Here is a 19,938-nt window from a genome sequence, read left to right on the forward strand (position 1 = left end):
GAATGAAGGAACAGTGTGAAACATGGGCTAGACAGTGTTTATCCGGAGAGTGAGGATTATTCCAGTTTGGTAAATGTGTTCGACATTTGAAAGTGATGATGAAACCAAGCAGGACCCCATGGGGCCCTCCTGGGCACAAAAGCCTTTCCAGGTCCCCCATTTCTTATTTGCAGGATAAACGCTTCAGCCTCCTAGACCTTTCCTAAGTTCCAAAGGGCAGAGCAAATGGCTACCAGTCGGGGAAATACGGAATGCAGAAACAAAGGAGGAACAATCAAGAAACCACAGTGCAACAATTAAAGCAGGATACTGGTTCTACCTCAAGGGATATACATAACAATATCTTTGAGTTCTTCTGCAGGAACTAAGGCCTCCCCTCAGGTGGAGGACAGTAACTTCAGGCCGAGCATAAGATTCCTAGACCACCCCCATTACCTCGCCATCAGCCAATTATTAGAAAGTCACATATCCTGCATCCCTCCCCTCAAATTTTGCCTATAAAAACTCTTCTCCCCAAAATGTCAGGGAATTCGGATTTTTTGAGCACAAGCCACCTGTTCTCCTTGCTTGGCCCTGCAATAAACCTTTCTCTTTTCCAAACTGCAATGTTTGGTTTCGTTTGGCCTTACCATGCATCGGGCACACAAACCTGCGTTCGGTAACAATGATGTGGGAAATAAGGCAGAAGAGGAAGTAAATAAACACTTCTTACCTATCACTTTGTCTCTCACTGAGTTCTTTCCACAAGGAGACATAAAGAACCTAAGCTTCATTAAGTCTTGAGATCAGGTGTGTTATCTCAATGAAAAGACGGTGGGTTCAAGTCCCAATCTGAGTTTTGGCTGGGTTCAAGGCCCAATCTGAGTTATGTGGTTTCATAAGTAGTAATAAGGAAAGTTTGTCCTGCCATAAACAAAGCTAGGACTGATTATGTATGCCATTGACTGACAGATACACACACTCACCTAAATTAAGAGCAATCAGCACTTCCTCAAACTGAATGAAAGACTGGAGATGCAGTCTTACCCTTCAGTTTGCAGCTTGGCACACGGGATCTTAGTTCCCCAACCTTGGACACCAGGGAGACCAGAGATCAAACTTGTGACCCTTGCAGTGGAAGCACAGAGTATTAAACACTGGACCACCAGGGAGGTCCTATGAATATTTTCTTATTTACCCAGAGTAACTAATTCTGCAGGATCTGCCAGCTACCTCTAATTACACCAGCTTCAACCAATAACCACACCGAACTCTACTCTTGAATAGCATTCTTTTATCCTCTGACTAGCTGACAAAAGGTCAACCGTACTTTCTGAGTTTCGTATCACCTTTGTGTTTCAGTTTCTCAAAAGTTAGTTCATTTGTAAAACTGCCGTTTGAGGCTAAATTAACAAAATTAGCGGCTAAATAACAACCACACCCTGTCCTCCTATACCCTAATAGAGAGCACAGAGATAAGCTGGGAGGGGATGGTAAAGAAAAAGTTGGGAAGGGAGAAGAAACAGAGGTCTGAAAAGAACACCTTATCAGAGAAACATCCTGATAATCTTCTGGGATTGTCATTTAAAGAGCTGTGGAACTCACATAAATACAGAATTGCGCCCTTTTTTCCTTCTTGGCTGGAAGGCCAAGGGCTCCAGGGTAATAAGCACACAGGTCAAAGTTTGGCAGGGAAAATAGTACCTTTGGAAATTTTATGGTCTGGCATTATATATAGGTCAAGAAATATAATAAAACTAATTTCTTTTGTTTCCTTAGAAGACTGGAAATCAAGAGAACTTTTGGGTTAATATAAATAAATTTTAGCTCCTTCCAGCACTAGAATTCAGTGATTCCTTGACTCTGACCCTGGATTAAATCTACCTTGGTTGAGTATAAACCTGGATTACTGGCTGGTTGCTTTTAGTGATTTTGCACTTCATGGCCACTTCCTCTTAAGAAGTTCACCACTGTGACTAATTTCTTTGGGGGGAAGGTGGAAAGCAGAGGGCCAAGTCAATCCGAAATGGAGCAAACAAACTCACCTTCTACTACCTGGTGAGGAGGACATTTTCACTATTGTTACTGAACCAAACTCGGGTCCACTTGCTTGTGTGCAGTAAAAACAACGTATCGTGAAGGAAAGTGCAGCGTTTACTGTAAGCTGCCAAACGAGGAGTCCAGGACAGCCAGCGCTCAAAAAGCCTGAACTCCCCGTGGGTTTTAGCAAAGCACTTTTAAAGGCAAGGTGAGGGAGGAGCGTCCCAGGGTAAGCGAGCAGCTGCTCACGTACAGTTCTCTGATTGGTTGATGGTGAGGTAACAGGGCGGTGTCACAAGGGTTAACACCAATCCTTAGGTGCCAGTAGGTTTGGGGGCTACGTGCTCACGGTCATCAAGTAGTTAATTTCTTTCACTTGGTGGTGGTTTTAGCGTCTGTAAAACAACTCAGGAAATGTGCATCAGATACTATTATCTAGGTTACTTCAGAGAGGAGCCAAAGCAGAGGGTATGGGGGCGGGATCTGTCCCAGGAAGGCCCCATAGGGTCCTGCTCGGTTACACTATGAAGCATTAGCATCTTCCAAGGTTTTAGAAGATATTTTGACGTTACTGGAGATCTTCTTATATCCATGTCAGTTAAGCGTATGCTTCTAGTAAGTCTATCTAAATTTAAAAGGCAAAAGCTGATAGTCACTATTAATAGATTTCTCTTATTTATTAATAGTATCTATTTTTAACCGTATAATAGTAATAATAGTAATGACACCATAAATTTATTTGGCACTTTGCAATTCACAAAACACTTTTACTAACATTACATAGATTCCTGGGCAACCCACTCTGAGACAAAAACAAATTTGTGGAAACAACTGTTGGCAATGGGCTCACAGATGCCTGGAATTCCCAGGCAGCCAGCTGCATGTGTTCCCCATTTCATTAATTTCAAAATAACAAGGCCATGCAGATTCATTTATATATTATGGCAGGTTTTAACTGTATGTCATGTATCATCTACCTTGTTCCTATGAGACAAAACGATTGCCTTTTACAGGTAAGAAAATGGAGGCTCTTCAAGGCTCTTAAGAAAAGAAGTTACTAATAAATGACTAAAAAATAGCAGACCTATGATGAGAGTGAGTCCAATTCTTTCCTCCATCCCACAGCTTCTGCCAAGTCATTATAGAAATGCACAGAGATTCTTATCCCTGTTGCTTGGGTTTCTCAAGAGCGGTAACCCAGTTTAGTAACACAGCATGCTCTGTAATTTACTACTGACAAAGCTACTACTAGAAATTTACTAGTAACTTTCAATTTGGTAAAACATGACGAATAAAAAGCAATCAAAGAGCAGCCTTCTCTTTCTTTACAGCCACATGGTTGCAAAGCAAGCTAGTTATACGTTTGTGGATTTGTGTTAATGATATATACAGCTCATTAGTTCCACAAATACTTATTGGACACCTATTATCTGCCAGCCCCTATGTGAAGTGCTGGGTGCACAGTACTGAAAAAGATGGGCACCACCATGAGCCTCACAGAGCTTGTTCTGTTGAATTGGGGAGAGACAGATGCTAATCCACAGATAAACAAAAATAACCCACTATGGTGTGAATTGAAAGAAAACAAAAGGATACTGGGAGAGACGATGTTTGGGGGTGGGAAGCTCTTCTAGGTGGAGAGTGAGAATATCTCGGTAGAGCTGGTACATCAATTGGGATCACAAAAATGAGGAAGAGCTGGGCTTTGAGAAGAATGGAAGGACGTTCCAGGGAGAAGGAAATGCACACTGGAAAGTCTGAAAACTGGAGTTTAGTTCGTGTAAGCGGCTGAGAAACGGTCATTGTGTGGGTAGGAGCAGGCAGGGTGGGGGAAGGTTTGAGATAAGGATGGAGTCCTACACTGCTTCTCAGCTCTTTACACTGCCTCAAGGCACCTGCTCCGCAATCATCTGCCTTCAATCAACTACACTTAACTGCCTTGTAATCCAGAAACCGTCACAGATTAAGCAGATAAAGCTAAAAATAGAATAATATCAATAGATTACCTAAACCAAGGATGCAAGTTTCCATCTTTTTAATGAAGGTTTGCATCAGGTTAAATCATTAATTATAGATACTGATATAGGCACGTGGATGGATAGGTACAGATACATATCTCTAGTATTCTAGAAAAAAGCCTTATCTCTCAAGGTGAGAGGGTAGGGAAACCTTAACTTGTAAATTTTAAGGAAAAAAAGTGAGATTATGGGACTTCTTTTTGTGTGTATTTTTTAAATTAAGAAAATAAACAACAAAATGAAAAAGCCTTTTTGTTTTTATGAAAGCCTGGTTTTAAGAATTTCAGCTCGTTAAATTTGGGAAGCTTAAAAAAAAAAATCAAATTCAAGACTGTTCTCTGGACCTGAGCCTAATACATTTTCATTTGAATGAGAAGTGAATATACATTTTTATCCCCTTGGGGCTCTGGGCTGTCAATATTTTACTTTTCAGAGATGTGCAGACACCTATAGATAATCATGATGACCTTGGGTAACATTTTCCCTTATTTAAATCTGTCTTCTTTCCAAAGTATTTTTTGCCTGTTAAACATGATTTTGGGGGGGGGGGCGGCTCACAGATACATTTTTAGAAAACAACGATGCACATAAAATTTTTCCTTTTGCACTGATGCATCTGGACCTTTTCTCTTATATGTCTACTCTTTTGTCTCTTTTTGGAAGTGATTTGGAAGCAAAGAAGAGAACGGCTATATAGTTGACCCAACTCTTTCTATTAAAGGAGTGTTTTAACTCAGGATTTTTAAGTGGAAGTGAACTTTGTTTGTCTAAGATTTTTTCCAGCTTCTTTAACTCTGGCCCCCTTCCCTAGTCACCTTCGGCTAAACCTGTCATTCAGCAGGTAACAATCTCTAACATAACTGCAACAATCTCTACTGTGGCTGAATTTTCATAGCAAAGAATCTCAGAACTTACCAATTGGTTACAAACTGTTTTGTCATACCTAAGTGTTTGATAGGGCTTTGTCCTGTCCCTTCCCTTCTGTGACAGAATACCTTACATAACCTGCCCCGTCATATTAAGCACACTTGGGAATGGTTCAGGATGGTTCCGTCACCCCCATTTGCCTGGTATCCCTATACTCTTAGCATGTGGTAATTATCTGTGACTCCCCTAGTCCCTGGCTGCCAAAGATGGGGCTGACTCACTTGCTCTTTCACTCAGTGAGTGCTTTTCCCATGTCCTTAATTCCCCATGCCACTTTGGAGATAGGGCTAGCATGTTTCTATAAGCCCCAAACTTGATTTTGCATTTCACAGGAAGGTGGAGAAGTTGGGTTTCCCCTGCCCCGCCCCCTTTTCCTTTCCACAGGAAGATAAAGCCAGAGGAAGCCTGTACTGTCTTTATTTCTGCAATTACAATGATCAGCTGCTTCCTGCTCCTCACTTCCAAGTTTCTGTGCACTCAAGTATCAAATCCCAACCAATCTCTACCACTTACTCTGCTAAAGAGAACAAACGTTGACTCTGAGGGTCTAGTTCTCTTTAATTTTTTTTGGATCATCTTTTGCCTTCAATTCTGAGCACTTTTTACTTGCAACCAAGAGACAATATTTGTGTGTGTGTGAATTCTTAAGGTTATCAACAGATACTCAAAGTCTTAGCAATATCTGAATGATACCGAGCATGTTCGTATTGCCCAAGTGCTTTCAGTGACTACTTGGTAACTGCAATCAAGGGTAATATTTTTTAATGAATATCTTAAAGTCTTCAAGAAGTACCTAAGGTGTAAAACACCATGAATAATACTGTGCATAAAGATCACCTCTTGGACAACCAAAAAAATACCACAGTAAACTCTTCCAGAGTGACTTGTGTTTCTAATGTTTCTTAGGTAACCTCATTTATTATGATCTTAACAACTAGCAGGTAAAGGGACATTTAACAAAAACTTATCGAGAGTGTGTAACAACAATATCCTGCTCTTGGCCCCAAGAAGAAGGCAAAGCCTTAGGCTCTTTTTCTGCAAGTGGTTTTCAACCAGTTGAAGAGCTTACAATTTAGACTGAACAAAATATTGACTTAAATAAGTTCTGTTATCCCAAAATTTACAGGCTGTTAAAATGTTTGCTTTTTTTACAGCTCACCACCGCTATTGAAATTTCTCATTCACTCATTCTCATACCTCTTGGTTCTGGAAAAACTCAGCCCATGAGAACTGATTCACCCTGAGGCATGAATGAATGACTGACAGTTCTCATTTTTAATTCTTACTTAAAAAAAATTTTTTTTTAATAATTTTATTTTATTTGGCTGCACCGCGGGGCATGCGTGATCTTTTAGTTCCCTGACCAGGGATTGAACCTGTGTACCTTGCGTTGGGAGTGCGGAGTCTTAACCACTGGACCGCCAGGGAGGTCCCTCATTTTTAATTCTTGAAAGCTGTGTGGTTCTAAGCCCTGGGGGCATATTAGAATCACCTAGAGAGCTTTAAAAAATACAGTATTTGAGAACTGCCTCCTAGAGAATCTGATTTGTCTGGCGTAAGGGACATTGGTATTTTGAGAAAGCTGCCCAGGTAACTCTAATAATCAGCCCCAACACATATGAAGGATACTCACAATGCACCTGAAGAATACAACAGAAACAGCGTTTCCCTGGGACCACCTACTCAGAAAAGTGTCTATCAGATGATCAGAAGGGGGGCGGTGGAGGGAGTGGAAGATCTGAAGAAGCACTACAGATGACTGATAATTACCCACGTGGAGGGGATTGGTCCTTATCTGGAGAGCCACTCTGATCCTTGCAGAAGTATTTGAATTCTACTAGTATAGTATTAATTCATGTTTTATTAGTCTAAAAGAACCTTGTGATGCTTTGGAATTTCAGGCAAAAATCTTTACAAATATGAGAAATTCAGCTGGTGTGGGAGACTATACATTGAAACAGAATGACCTGCATATATTTAGATAGCATAGCCCTGCTGTAGTAGCTACACTTCCCAGCATTTCCATAAGCTGGTCCTGCGCTGTCTGATTGTCTTCCTTTTGTCCACTTCCGAACTAGCAACATGCCCCCAAATGGCCCACATTTTTTACAGTGGTTCAACTACCAGCAACAGCAGCTGTGGCAAGAGCTCTGGGAAAGTGCCCTGTAAGCCACGATTGTCATCCGCCCGTGTCTGTCCACTTATTACTGGTGGTACTATGGTCTCTTGCCAGCTTTTGTCAAATGCCAATGCCCTTTGTGTTCCATAGTCCAGTGGAGTTGGCAGACAACCAAAATGGAAACTTGATAAGATTAGAGAAGCACTTTCCTCTTTCCTCATTGGTGGGATGCCTCTTTTGTCATACAGATATCACAAAATGACTGATTCTGGAATGAGTATCTCTTCTCTCTAATAGAAATAGAAATAGAAATAGAAATAATTTTTCATGTTCAAAAGGATACTTCCTGCTTGAATTCTATAAAGAGGTATTATCATTCCCATACTGACAGCTTTATTTTAAAAAACTTTTAAATCACAAAATAAATTATCATATCCCCAGAATTACTATTTCTGCTACAGCAAGTGGGGAATGCACTTCTCAGTGGGTTGTGACATAGTATTACAGAGCTGGCTACACTCACTTACCTGGGAAGTATTTCATCCCCAGAGAAAGAGTAAGTTGTTGTATACAAATAGTTTAGACTGTTAGTTTAACTACTTTCTGCAAATTTCTTGCATGCGTGTTGTATTTTTTTAAAAAACTTATCACTGAGTGAAATGTGCTCCAACTTTATCATATTGATGTTATCATATCAGTTTACAGATGAGGAAATGGGCTTGGAGCTCAGAAGACCCAAGTAAATTGTAGCAGATGGTGCTGGAACTTGTCACATGCTTCACTGTTGAGTTACCCTCTTCTTACTATTTCCCAGGCCTGTGTTTAACAGCATTGGAACTAGACTTCAAACATCAAAATCCTTCTGATGCCCATGTGTATGTTTTAAGAGTATTAACTGCATTCCTTATTTTATGCTCCCGGTAAAAATGTCTGTATTTTTTTGTTTTTTCTTTTTAACAAAGTCCTCTGTCATGCACACTGTGAGAATACAGTAGTCTCCCCTTATCTGCAGTTCCACTTTCCACAGTTTCAGTTAACTGTGGTCAAAATACGGTTTTTTCACAAAAATATTTAAGTAGAAATTCCAGAAATAGACAATTCAGAAGTTTTAAGTTGTGTGCACCATTCTGGTTAGTGTGATGGCATTTCAGCGCCATCCTGGTCCACCCTGCTCTGAAACCCCACCACCCACTTGGTCCGCTCCTGACATCCAACATCATGGTCATGGCTCCAGGGTCCAGGATCACCCGAAGCAGATACTCCTCCTGCTGACCTACTGTCAGAAGGTCAATACTGTAGTAGCCCAGGGCTACCTCACAATGCCTATATCATTCACTTCACTTCATCTCATCAAGTAGGCATTTTATCGTCTCACATCACCACAAGGGCGAGCACAGTACATTAAGATATTTGTGAGAGAGAGACCACATTCACGTAACTTCTGTTACAGTATATTGTTATAACTGTTCTATTTTATTATTAGTCATTCTCGTAGATCTCTTAGTGTGCCTAATATAGAAATTAAACTCTATCATAGGTATGTGTGTATAAGAAAAAACATAGTATATATAGAGTTTGGTACTTTCTGCATTTTCAGGCATCTACTTGGAGTCTTGGAACCTATCCCCTGCAGATGAGGTGGGACCACTGTAATTTTCCCACAAATGTGGCAGCACGTGATTGACATTGCACTTCCCTCAAGAACTGCAACTTGAAAATGCATAAGACACATGGGTGGGTGGCCTGACGTCTGACTGCTGGCCCGTCTTCCAGCTGCAGAAATGTCATTCGTTTCTGGGATCTTTGCAGGCCAAGAACTTCATCCGGGACATCCTGCCCTTCACTAACTGTTAGCAATGTCTTGGGTTCTAGGAATTTGCCTGACCTGTTAAACAGGATTTAACAGGGTTAATCTTGCTCCCATTCTAACTAGAATTTATGAACATTGCTTACATTCCCATCTATGCCTGTCTAAACTGTGGAATTACTGCCATTTGATGTAATCAGTCTACTCATTTGGTCTGCCTAAGAAATTTTTGGACACATAGTTAAATGAGTTAATAACCAGGGAGTTCAAATCTCCAACAGTAAGAATGAACCCTTGCTCTCTTTATTATCAAACTGGTCCTTCCTCCTTCACGTAGATCATGGCATTTTTCTCACTCATACTGAACAGGTAAAAGACATAATTACTGACTTCTAGTTAATTCCTTTGCTTTTTTTTTTTTTTTTTTTGACTTGACTGGGAGCTTTTTGGTTGTGTTGTCATTTTTTCCAGCTATCACCAATACTACAGCATACGAATTCTTCAATATAACTCATCTTTAAATTGCGGTTTTACCTTTTGAAAAGGTTATTAATTATACCAATGCTAAATCTTCTAAAAAATATTATCAATCTTATGACTTGCTGATTCTCCTTCATACACATTCCCTACCTCCTACACAGAATGGCTTATCCCTTTGTCAAGTTCCTAGACCCTTAAATCTACCAGTTAAAAGCTAATTAATAACCTATCTCTGTACAATGTACCTAGCAAGTCAATAGTTATTGTAGGCTGGACCATAGTATTGTGTAAGGAATATCAAACTCCTAATCCCAGGATCTGACGAGGATGCATCATTAAGAAACAAAACTAACAACCTCATTTGACATTGCTAGACATGGCATATCTCATCAATGTCAGATCAAATAAATAGAAGTGAGATTTTCATGCAAACTAGACTCCAGTGCTGTTTTTCATTTATCTTTACAATAAAATTTTTTCTATAAATATAATACAATATAATACATTATGCAGTATAATATATTATATTGTATTATACAATACAAGTTTTCCAATTACTTCATTAGTTCAATTATTCTTTAATGGCAGTCCTGAATCTGTGGATAAGGTCAAAAAATTTAATGCTCTGATTTCATATTTTGCATTTATAAATTCAAACCAAGTTCAGAAGAAAGGGGCTAGGTTGTATAGAAATAACCCATCCCAAGAAATCTCAGCCATTTCGTAGGATGACTAAGAGCTTTGCTACTCAAAGGGTAGTGACAACCAGCATCCCCAACGCCATCTAAGATTAAGAATCTATATTTCTACAGACTGACTTCCTGAAAAAGGGTTCACTTTGATCAGGATTCCTTAGGCGATTTGGATGCACATTAGTTTGAACAACACTGTATTAGAAAATTTAGTTTTCCATCAAGAAAACAACAATAACAACAGGAACATAAGGTAAATGACTTTCATAGCACAGGAAGAGTGGTCTTGAAATAAATTTGTCAAGAAACTGACATAGCAACTTCAAAGCAAAAAAATACTTTATCTGTCATATAGGGGCATTCTTCATGATCTGCTGGATACTAATAGTAATACACAGTATGTCAGTTTCTATTACAGGTGAAATAACCCACAAAACGAGGTAGTTCCTTGCATTTTGATTCCAGCCCAATCCATAATCCCTATGTATTATTTACAAGAAATGGAGAGCCACAGGGAGTAGTTATGGATATTTCAGATACTGGAAAGGTAATCTTCCACTGTAAATCAATAAACTTGGCACGGTGCTTACAGCATATACCTACAATATTTGACTGGCTTTAAAATCATACATACTTAGTCCATTTCCAATTTTTTGATGACGAACATGAACATTTTATATTAATACCCTTTTTCCCCCAAGAGAACCGTATTAACCATCAGTGGGGTGATGGGCCCCTGAGAATACAGATGAGTTAAGAGGTCCTTCCTCAGGAATCAGCTGTGGCACTGCTCTCTCCAACCTTCCACCATTCCTAATCTGCAGAAAGGATCTTAATGACATATAATGAGCCAGGATGGATGCAGTTAGTGTCACCTCACTTGGTTGTTGCCCAGGAATGACCATCGCCAACAAAAACACAATTTGCAGCTAAGTCTTTAAACAGATTCTCCTTGCTTTGAAGAACTGAACTAATTCCAAATGGAACAACTGCAATCACTACGAGGAGGATGTCTGCCAAGAAATAACATCGGTAAAGATGGAAATTCCAGCACTTCAAAAGAGCTAATTTTAGAAGGCAGAACCCATCAATTGTTGAAACCTTTCTTATCTTGTCATCAGGCAGTCTCCTCTCTCCTTTTGGTCTGACTTGCTCTGTCACTTTCAACACAAGCTCCCAGGAGTGTGTTAAAATCCTCATCTTAGAAGGCTGGGGTTCATGCCAGCTGCAGGAGGAATTTGGTTGTGTGGCGGGGGGAGGGTGTCAAGGTGGAGGGGAAAGATGTGATTGGGCAGCAGACCAGGCAGACAGAAGAACAGGGAAGAGACAGAAGAAAGCAATGCAGGGTGGTTCCAACTAGACTGCAGTGCTGTTTTCCATTTATCTTTACAATACATTTTTTCTATAAATATATATTACATTATCCTATCCTATATTATATTATTTATACACAAGATATAATACAAGTCTCCCAATTACTTCATTAGTTCAATTATTCTTTAATGGTACTCCTGAATCTGTGGATAAGGTCAAAAAATGTCACGCTCTGATGTTTTGTATTTATAGAGTAAATGCAAACCAGGTTCAGAAGGAAAGAGTTCTGTTTAGACCTAGGTAGAGAAATAATCCATCCCCCCACATAAAGAGGGAACAAAGAGGGAAAACAAAACCGATCAAGAAAGGATCGTTTCCCAGCTACTCATTCCCTACGCCCACTCCGCAAGGTGAGAAACTCAAGTGTACAGGATATCCAGGTAGAGGGAATCCTGGCCAGCAGCTACCTCCTCAGACACTGATGAGAAAGATGTCACCAAGGCCATTCCCAAGCTGAGCAGTTTACCACAGTAAAGCCTTCTGATTTGGTTCTAGAAAAGAGGTGAGTCATTCTATCCACGTCTGTGATCACAAATCAGGACAAAGATGAGACAGAAAAAGACAATTATTAGAAACAGAAAAAGATTTTGGAATAAAACAGATACAGGTTTGAATTCTATCTGGATCACTTTCTGCTATTTCCCTGTTAAAGTATCTTCCTAAGACTAGACATTTACCTGCCTGCATAGAAAAATTTCCACTTAGAAAAGACCTGTTATAAGCAGGAAAAACATGTTATAAGCATCCCAAAATTGATAAATGAATGTGTTCCGTATAGATTTTAGGGAGTTTAATACCTTCCTGATCATATTCTCAGTTGAATTCTTACTTTTTTCTTTAAACCAAGCACATAATGAAGCCAGTGAGCAATTGTGTTGTTAAAAAGTAAAAATCTGAGTGGAAACTGTTTCTTCTTTTCTGCATTATATTCCATACACTTCCAAAATAACCCTGAATATACATGCATTCAAGTTCATACAACATTCTCATTGCCTGAATTGCCAAACTTAAACACACAGGCAGCAAAAATTAAACTCATAAATTTTGTGTTCTTTGCTTATATAGATTGATCTAGATTCATTTTTGATGATTCTCCATAAATATCCAAACACACTGGCAATTTCCATATTAATGTATGTCACTATATTGTCTGGCAAAAGGAAATCGCTTACTCATCACCCGTCAATAGCCAATTTCTAAAACTGATGATTTCCCAACAATAAGGAAAGTTGAGCAAATATTTTCAAAAGTCCTCCAATTTGTATTTTAAAAAGCTAAAAAATGTTTAAAAATTTTAAAAAGCAGAATGCTTAAAACATTCTTGACATGATTTAAATGATTTTAGATACTAATTCACTGTATGATCCTTCCATTTCTATACTTTAATCTTATTATTTGGTAATAATATATATTGATAATTTAAAAATAAAAATATATCTTTAAAATGAAACTAAAATTCTTAGCTGAATTTCTATACCTCTTATTTGCATAAGTTCCACATGAAAGAGATTTTGAGGCCTTCTAATACTATTACTATAGTAATGAGTCACCAATGAGACCGGTATTTCGGTGTGAACGATAAGACAGGTGCTTGGGTGTGTCAGAAGATTTATATGTAATTATTTACCAAAAGGTTTTACTAATTAGAGCAATAATGAGATTTGAAATGCTTTCCCATCCCTAAGAGCCAGTGCTCTTGGGCCATAACGAAGTCTAGAAGGCAATCTAAGGTCATAATTAAGAGGAGAGACTTTGGAATGAGAGATCCTGGACTTAATACTTGCTTCTGCCACTTAGTAGCTGTACAGTTTTTGGCAAATTACTTAATCTCTTAGTTTCTCGGTTTCCTCATCAGTAAAAAGGAAATAATGAGCCCTTAGCTGCCGAGGAGTATTGTGAAGATTAACTTAATGGATGGTGCTGGATGCATTTAGTAATCAGCGAATGAATATTAATCTTATTAGAGAAGTTGTAGCAGTCAGCAATAAGAAGTCATTACCTGAAAATATGAACATCTCTATAAATTCTAAACTGTATAGAAATCCTAGGGGTAAAAGGGAGGTTCATCTAATAACTGATTACAGTAAAATGAATATTCACCTGAGAAGTATTCGATTCTAAATAGTGCACTCTTACTGATTTGGCTCTTGGCACTCCAACACCCCCCAAAAAATATTTTTACAGCTTCATACTCTTTGGATTGCTATAATAAGAAACAGTTGTCCTTAGAGACTACCGAAAGGTCACATCTTACATCATCCCAATCCCTGTTATGGACCTTTCTCTTTTGCAGATCTTTAACTGAAGATACCATCAAAGAGGAAACTGCTGAGAAAAAAACTCATCTGTCACAATGGAATCTCGTCAGTTATTTCCCTGGCATTATTTTACAGCTGCTATCGTCTCCTTATTACGGTTATAAAACCTTTACCTGCCTAAACCTTTCCTCTCTACCACCTGTTTCAGGATCTCCCTTGTCTAGAAAAGAGCAGGATTCTCTCCAGCACAGAAAAATAATTTATTCAGTGAAAATACAGATAGTGCCACGTTTGGCCTTTCTTGCAGGCAGTGAGTGATTCCTGACACCAGCTTCTCAAATTTTGAATATGTTTGAACCTATGAAACATCTGGAGATCTTGTTAAAATGCAGATTTTGATTCAGTGGGTCTGGGGTGGGGCCTGAGATGTTGCATTTCTAGCAAGCTCCCCAGCGATGCTGCTGGTGCACACACAGAGCAAACAGAATTAGTGATGATTATGACAACTAGGTCACTATAGTGTGTGTGTGTGTGTGTGTGTGTGTGTGTGTGTGTGTGTGTTAGATGGCTAAAAATATTTCAGAAATTTTTAGATGAAGGAGGGGGAAGTACTCACTGCACTGTCCTAGAAACCTTATTTCAAAATGAACACTTGGTTCTTCCAAAATTTGCTTTTTCAAATTGGCAAAGACAGTTTTTTATCTCTTAAAACAGGCTCTCAAACCTATGTGACCCCCTCCATAAATAAAGACACTGGCCTGTGAGAGAGCAGGGAGGACACAGTAGTTGATGAATAACTTCTCTGATATACCCTTGGTCACTTTTTTTTTTTTTTTTAAAGACTGTTGCTTTTTTTTTTTTTTTAATTTTTATTTATTTATTTATGGCTGTGTTGGGTCTTCGTTTCTGTGTGAGGGCTTTCTCCAGTTGTGGCAAGCGGGGGCCACTCTTCATCGCGGTGCGCGGGCCTCTCACTATCGCAGCCTCTCCTGTTGGGGAGCACAGGCTCCAGACGCGCAGGCTCAGTAATTGTGGCTCACGGGCCCAGCTGCTCTGCGGCATGTGGGATCTTCCCAGACCAGGGCTCGAACCCGTGTCCCCTGCATTGGCAGGCAGATTCTCAACCACTGCGCCACCAGGGAAGCACCCCCTTGGTCACTTTTTTATGTCATGATCAGCCTGTGTCTTTTAGGTGGCCAGGGCACACTGACAGATACAAAGAAAATTACAAACGGAATCTATGTTAGGAAAATTTCCTGGTGTCATGCATGAGACTTTTCATATTTAATAATAATAATAGTAATAGTAAACCATAATTATGGTAAATTTGTGGAAACGATACCATTCTGTACAAAGTAGATGGCTAGTGTCACTTCTGAGACCTTATATAAGACCTTACTTAATCTCTTACACAAAATATTTACCTTTGAAACAGAATGACAGCATTTACCACCTACCTATCTCTCTTGAGTGCTTTAAACCTTAAGAGAGAGTGGGATAATTTAATAGATAGTTATTAGACAGTGGGATGAAGTTTAATTGATGATGGAACAAGATGAGAAATATCCTCTGTAAGTGTGGCTATTCTTTTTTTTTTTTTTTTTTTTGACCACTAACTCCCTGACTTCATGTGATAAGATTCAGACTCCATATCTATTGTCTTGTGTTTTTTTTTGTTGTTGTTGTTGTTTTTATTTATTTATTTAGTTAGTTAGTTATGGCTGTGTTGGGTCTTCGTTTCTGTGAGAGGACTTTCTCTAGTTGTGGCGAGTGGGGGCCACTCTTCATCGCGGTGCGCGGGCCTCTCACTATCGCGGCCTCTCCTGTTGGGGAGCACAGGCTCCAGACGCGCAGGCTCAGTAGTTGTGGCGCACGGGATTAGCTGCTCCACAGCATGTGGGATCTTCCCAGACCAGGGCTCGAACCCGTGTCCCCTGCATTGGCAGGCAGATTCTCAACCACTGTGCCACCAGGGAAGCCCCAAGTGTGGCTATTCTTAAGAAACTCATTTGTTGATGCAAAATCCAGAAGAATGGTCGGGTGAATGGTGCCATGTAAAGGAAATAAAGTGTAATAAATGCTTCTTTAGGATTTATAAGCTGTCGACACATTTTATCCTCCATGTAAATCTCTTTCTTAAAAGAAGACAGTTTTCTTTTTGATGTTTTGGAAATTAAACTTTTAAACCTTATGCTTGCACGTAAAAAAAGGAAGTGAAAAGTATTATAATCTTGAAAAATTTAAGGATGATTTTACAGATTTAAATAAAACTAACAGATCTTTGTTTAAAATGGGATCCACCGAACTTTCCAGGGCCATTCCTGAAATAACTCTAGAGATGGAATAATGGGCTGCTTCTTACTTTGTAGTTTCTTAATGCAAAGTAAGCAGCTTTACAGGGCTTAGCTGTCTCCACTGACCTAACAGCATTCTTTACCTCATTTGCAATGAAACAGAAATAGTTTTTTTCTCCAACCACGATTTTATACCAAGGCACAGACTTTGTCTATTAAAAATACCGATTCCTCTTTGATTTAGAAAAGTTAAGAAATGTAAAAAGTCCCAGGCGTTGTGTCATCAATATTGATTTCTTAATGTCAAGTTTAACATCTGATTTGCCTCTCTCCAGTTATTTTTTTAGGCTATCTCTGTCATCAGACCCAAACTCTGCCTGAATTTCTTATCAGCTGCCAACTTCTGTCTTGTACTGTCACCGCTGGGTGGAGTGGAGGGCTTGGTCCTCCATGGAAATAAAAAGGAAGCAGCAATGTAACGACCAAGATAGAGACTCCTATGCTATGCTGTTCTCCAACTACGAAACTCCGCCTCTTATTTGTAATTACCTTGGTGGAGAAACGCGATTCTGGCTGCTGTAAGGCCAAAAATGTGGTAGAAGTAGAAATGACAAACGTCTTCCAGAAAGAGAGGGTTGAGTCAAAATCCTACCCTTTGACAGTTACTAATTCTGTGCCTGAGCCCCAGCTTCCCTATCTGTAAAATGGAGAACATCTTCCTTGTAGCATTATTTTGAGAATTAAATGAGTAATACATTTTAAGCACATGATAGGCACTTAGTTTATAAAACCCAATAAATTTTAGCAAATTTGGGGCACAAATGCTAACATATTTTAAGAATTCTTTGCAAATATAATTTTAAAGTATATATTGACCATGTTTACCTAGACAAAAACTTTTACTTCTTAGAGTTTTCAGATGTTAAATTATTATAATTGCTTGTTTAGAACTAAAGCATAATCCTAATTATTAATGACTTTGTGGTTTTAGAAATCCTCTTACATTTAGTTACACATATTTATTAGCGTGTTAATAGTAATGACATATCATTTAAAAAGTTATTTAAAAATACAGGCACCAGAAATGATTAGCTCTGGGACCTGAGAGTATAGGAAACTTTCCTATCTGTAACAAAAAATATTTGTTTATAATAGAGGGAAAAATAAAACAAGAAAAATGATAACTCTAAAATCTACTGAAATTATTTAAATGTATTTTATTACAAATTGGATAATATTTTACGAAATCAAAATTTAAAAACTCATACAAGTATCAGGATTTAACCATGCTATAGACATTTGTTGGAATATTTAACTTGACTCTAACACAATTTCATTCTTTTCAGACAGTAAGAGAGAGCCATGTTGTCCTGGCTCATATACTCATATCTACACCCAGAGATTGCTCAATATACCATGGTAGAATGGCTACATTTTCCAGGTAGATTTTAAAGAATCAGAATCACTTGGGCAGATAAACAGACCCAATGTCTCTAATATCTTCCTAAATCACAGGTTCTCATTACCTCATCTCCAGGGTAAGATTTTAAAACTCCTAAGCTCCACATCCAGAGATGCTAAGATGATTTTGCATGGGTGACAGTAAAAGCCTCGCAGGTGATGACAACGTGGGAAGTGCAAGTCATGTTAAGAACCAACTATGCTAAATAACGAGAATGGCTACAAAGCAGTGCAGGAATAGTAAAGCACACAAGCATTAAAAAAGACATTGAACAAATGTTCTCTTAAGAATAGTGCCTTAGTGGGCATACTTCCAAATATGCCTGCTGTCTTCTCTTTAAATATCTACTGAATAAGGCTCAAAAAAAAGGATAGAACAAGAAGAGGTAGACAAAAAAATACCCAGAACCTACTGGAAAAGGAAGATTCCATCTGAGCCACCTTGAAAATGCAAGAGATGGGTAGTTGTTACTGAACCTGCCACAGTTGGTAAAAATCTAAGTATTGGGAAAGTTAAAATGTTTTCTAGAGTGGGAGGTGTGTCAGAAAAGAGGATTAGGTAACAAGTGACCTGGAATGAGGATGTGATTCTCCCTGAAGGAGAGAACTACGCAGAGGGCGTGATGAAAGTAAGGGCTTTTCTAAGACACTTCCATGTCTGACTGTGCTCTGTCTAAAATCTTACTAACGTTCATGAACAGAAATAAAAGGGCTCCATGTGTGATGAATTACGTACTTCGTTTTCAGCCAAGAAAGGACAGGAGAATTGAATTCGTTTCTCTAAGCAGTTAGTTTTGTACTTCCTTGGTTAATTAAATAAATTTTACTAATAAATGTCTGCCTTGGAACAAAATGTATCATGAAACAGCATCCACATCAAAAGCACAAAATTATTCCTCAAAAAAATCTTTCATATGGTAGCCCGTGGCTGGATATTTGTGGCTATAGGAAGCCACGGCCAAACTGGTAGAAGGTGCCCTTTCCTCACTCACTCAGCTGATTTAACAACCTATGCAAACTGGCTAGTCATCATGTGGACCCGTTTTTGGAAGATTTGGAGAGGGGGGCGGTCCAAGAGTAAAAGACCAGGGCCTCCTAGGTTTCCTTGCAGCAAGGCCAAAGCCCCGGAGAAGTTAGAGGTTCATGAGAGAAAGGCTCAAGCATTTCATTTACCCCGACACCAACCTCACTTGTTCCCTCCATAAATTACTGCTAACTGAAGCATAATAGGAAAATCATTTGGAATATGCAATGTGAAGCAAAAAGAGCCATATGCCAAATAACATTACACAGTATTCGTGGGGGTGACCGAATAATCTGTAATATATATATATATATATTTTATTTATGGCTGTGTGTTGGGTCTTCGTTTCTGTGCGAGGGCTTCCCCTAGTTGCAGCAAGCGGGGGCCACTCTTCATCGCAGTGCGCGGGCCTCTCACTATCGCGGTCTCTCTTGTTGCGGAGCACAGGCTCCAGACGCGCAGGCTCAGTAATTGTGGCTCACGGGCCCAGCCGCTCCGCGGCATGTGGGATCTTCCCAGACCAGGGCTCGAACCCATGTGCCCTGCATTGGCAGGCAGATTCTCAACCGCTGCACCACCAGGGAAGCCCTGTAATATATTTCTTAAAGATATTTTATCTCTCTTTAGAAAGAAAACCAACGGCAATTACTGAGTGCCCACTACCTCAAGGAATTATGTAACTGCTGTGGAAGATAATAAAAACACCCTCATGGGGTTACACATGGTGAATTAGCCTAACCGACACTTTGTTTCATTATATTAAGTAAATTTCTTAAAAGAAAGGAAGTGGGAAGTACATGTTCACGAAGTTAAGAGGTGAACCAGAGATCAGTGCTTAATATTTTGACATCTAATTGCAAATTCTTTTCTAGGAAAAGGAAGAATTAAACAAACACATATAAATAGTAATTAAATACTCAGTTACTTTATTTATAAATACAAAGGTAATCCAAAGTTCATGGATGTAGTACCCTGAAAACTAAGTTTGCCAAGTCAGTTAATTATGCTTTAATACACAGCTTAAGAAACTCATTGCATTATTTTCTTGTACTTATTTACAATTTCGTGCATTTATTAACAACATATATATTACTTATGAAAATCCAATCATAGTATACATTCCTATTTTACTTTATATTATATAAGGGCACATACTTCCATGTCAGTACGTATTCATCCATCTCCACAGAAACAGTTGTCAGACTACATAGTGACCGTTGTACAGATGCTCCATAATTTAAGTAACCCAATTTGAATACCACAAAAATTTTAAACCAAACATGATGTAATTTATTTTGTGCCACCTATGGGATCAACCTACACATTTTCTCCAATTGTGATCTGTTTACCGAGATAGAAACACAGCTCTGATGAAGAAAAACTCCCCGCCTATTAACATCTTTCTGGATCCCTGGAGCACCATTCATCAAGAACCAGTACAAAAAAGTTTAGCAACCATTCTCCA

The 19,938-nt window shown here is 39.0% G+C and overlaps 1 protein-coding gene across 3 annotated transcripts in view; it reads right to left on the reverse strand.

Annotated features, from left to right (window-relative positions):
• Window positions 1–19,938, reverse strand: part of ELOVL6 (ELOVL fatty acid elongase 6) — a 135,437-nt gene that overhangs the window by 84,815 nt on the left and 30,684 nt on the right. The window lies entirely within an intron of this gene.

The sequence above is a fragment of the Balaenoptera acutorostrata genome, chromosome 5, assembly GCF_949987535.1.
Source record: "Balaenoptera acutorostrata chromosome 5, mBalAcu1.1, whole genome shotgun sequence".
In the NCBI taxonomy this organism is placed as follows: domain Eukaryota; kingdom Metazoa; phylum Chordata; class Mammalia; order Artiodactyla; family Balaenopteridae; genus Balaenoptera; species Balaenoptera acutorostrata.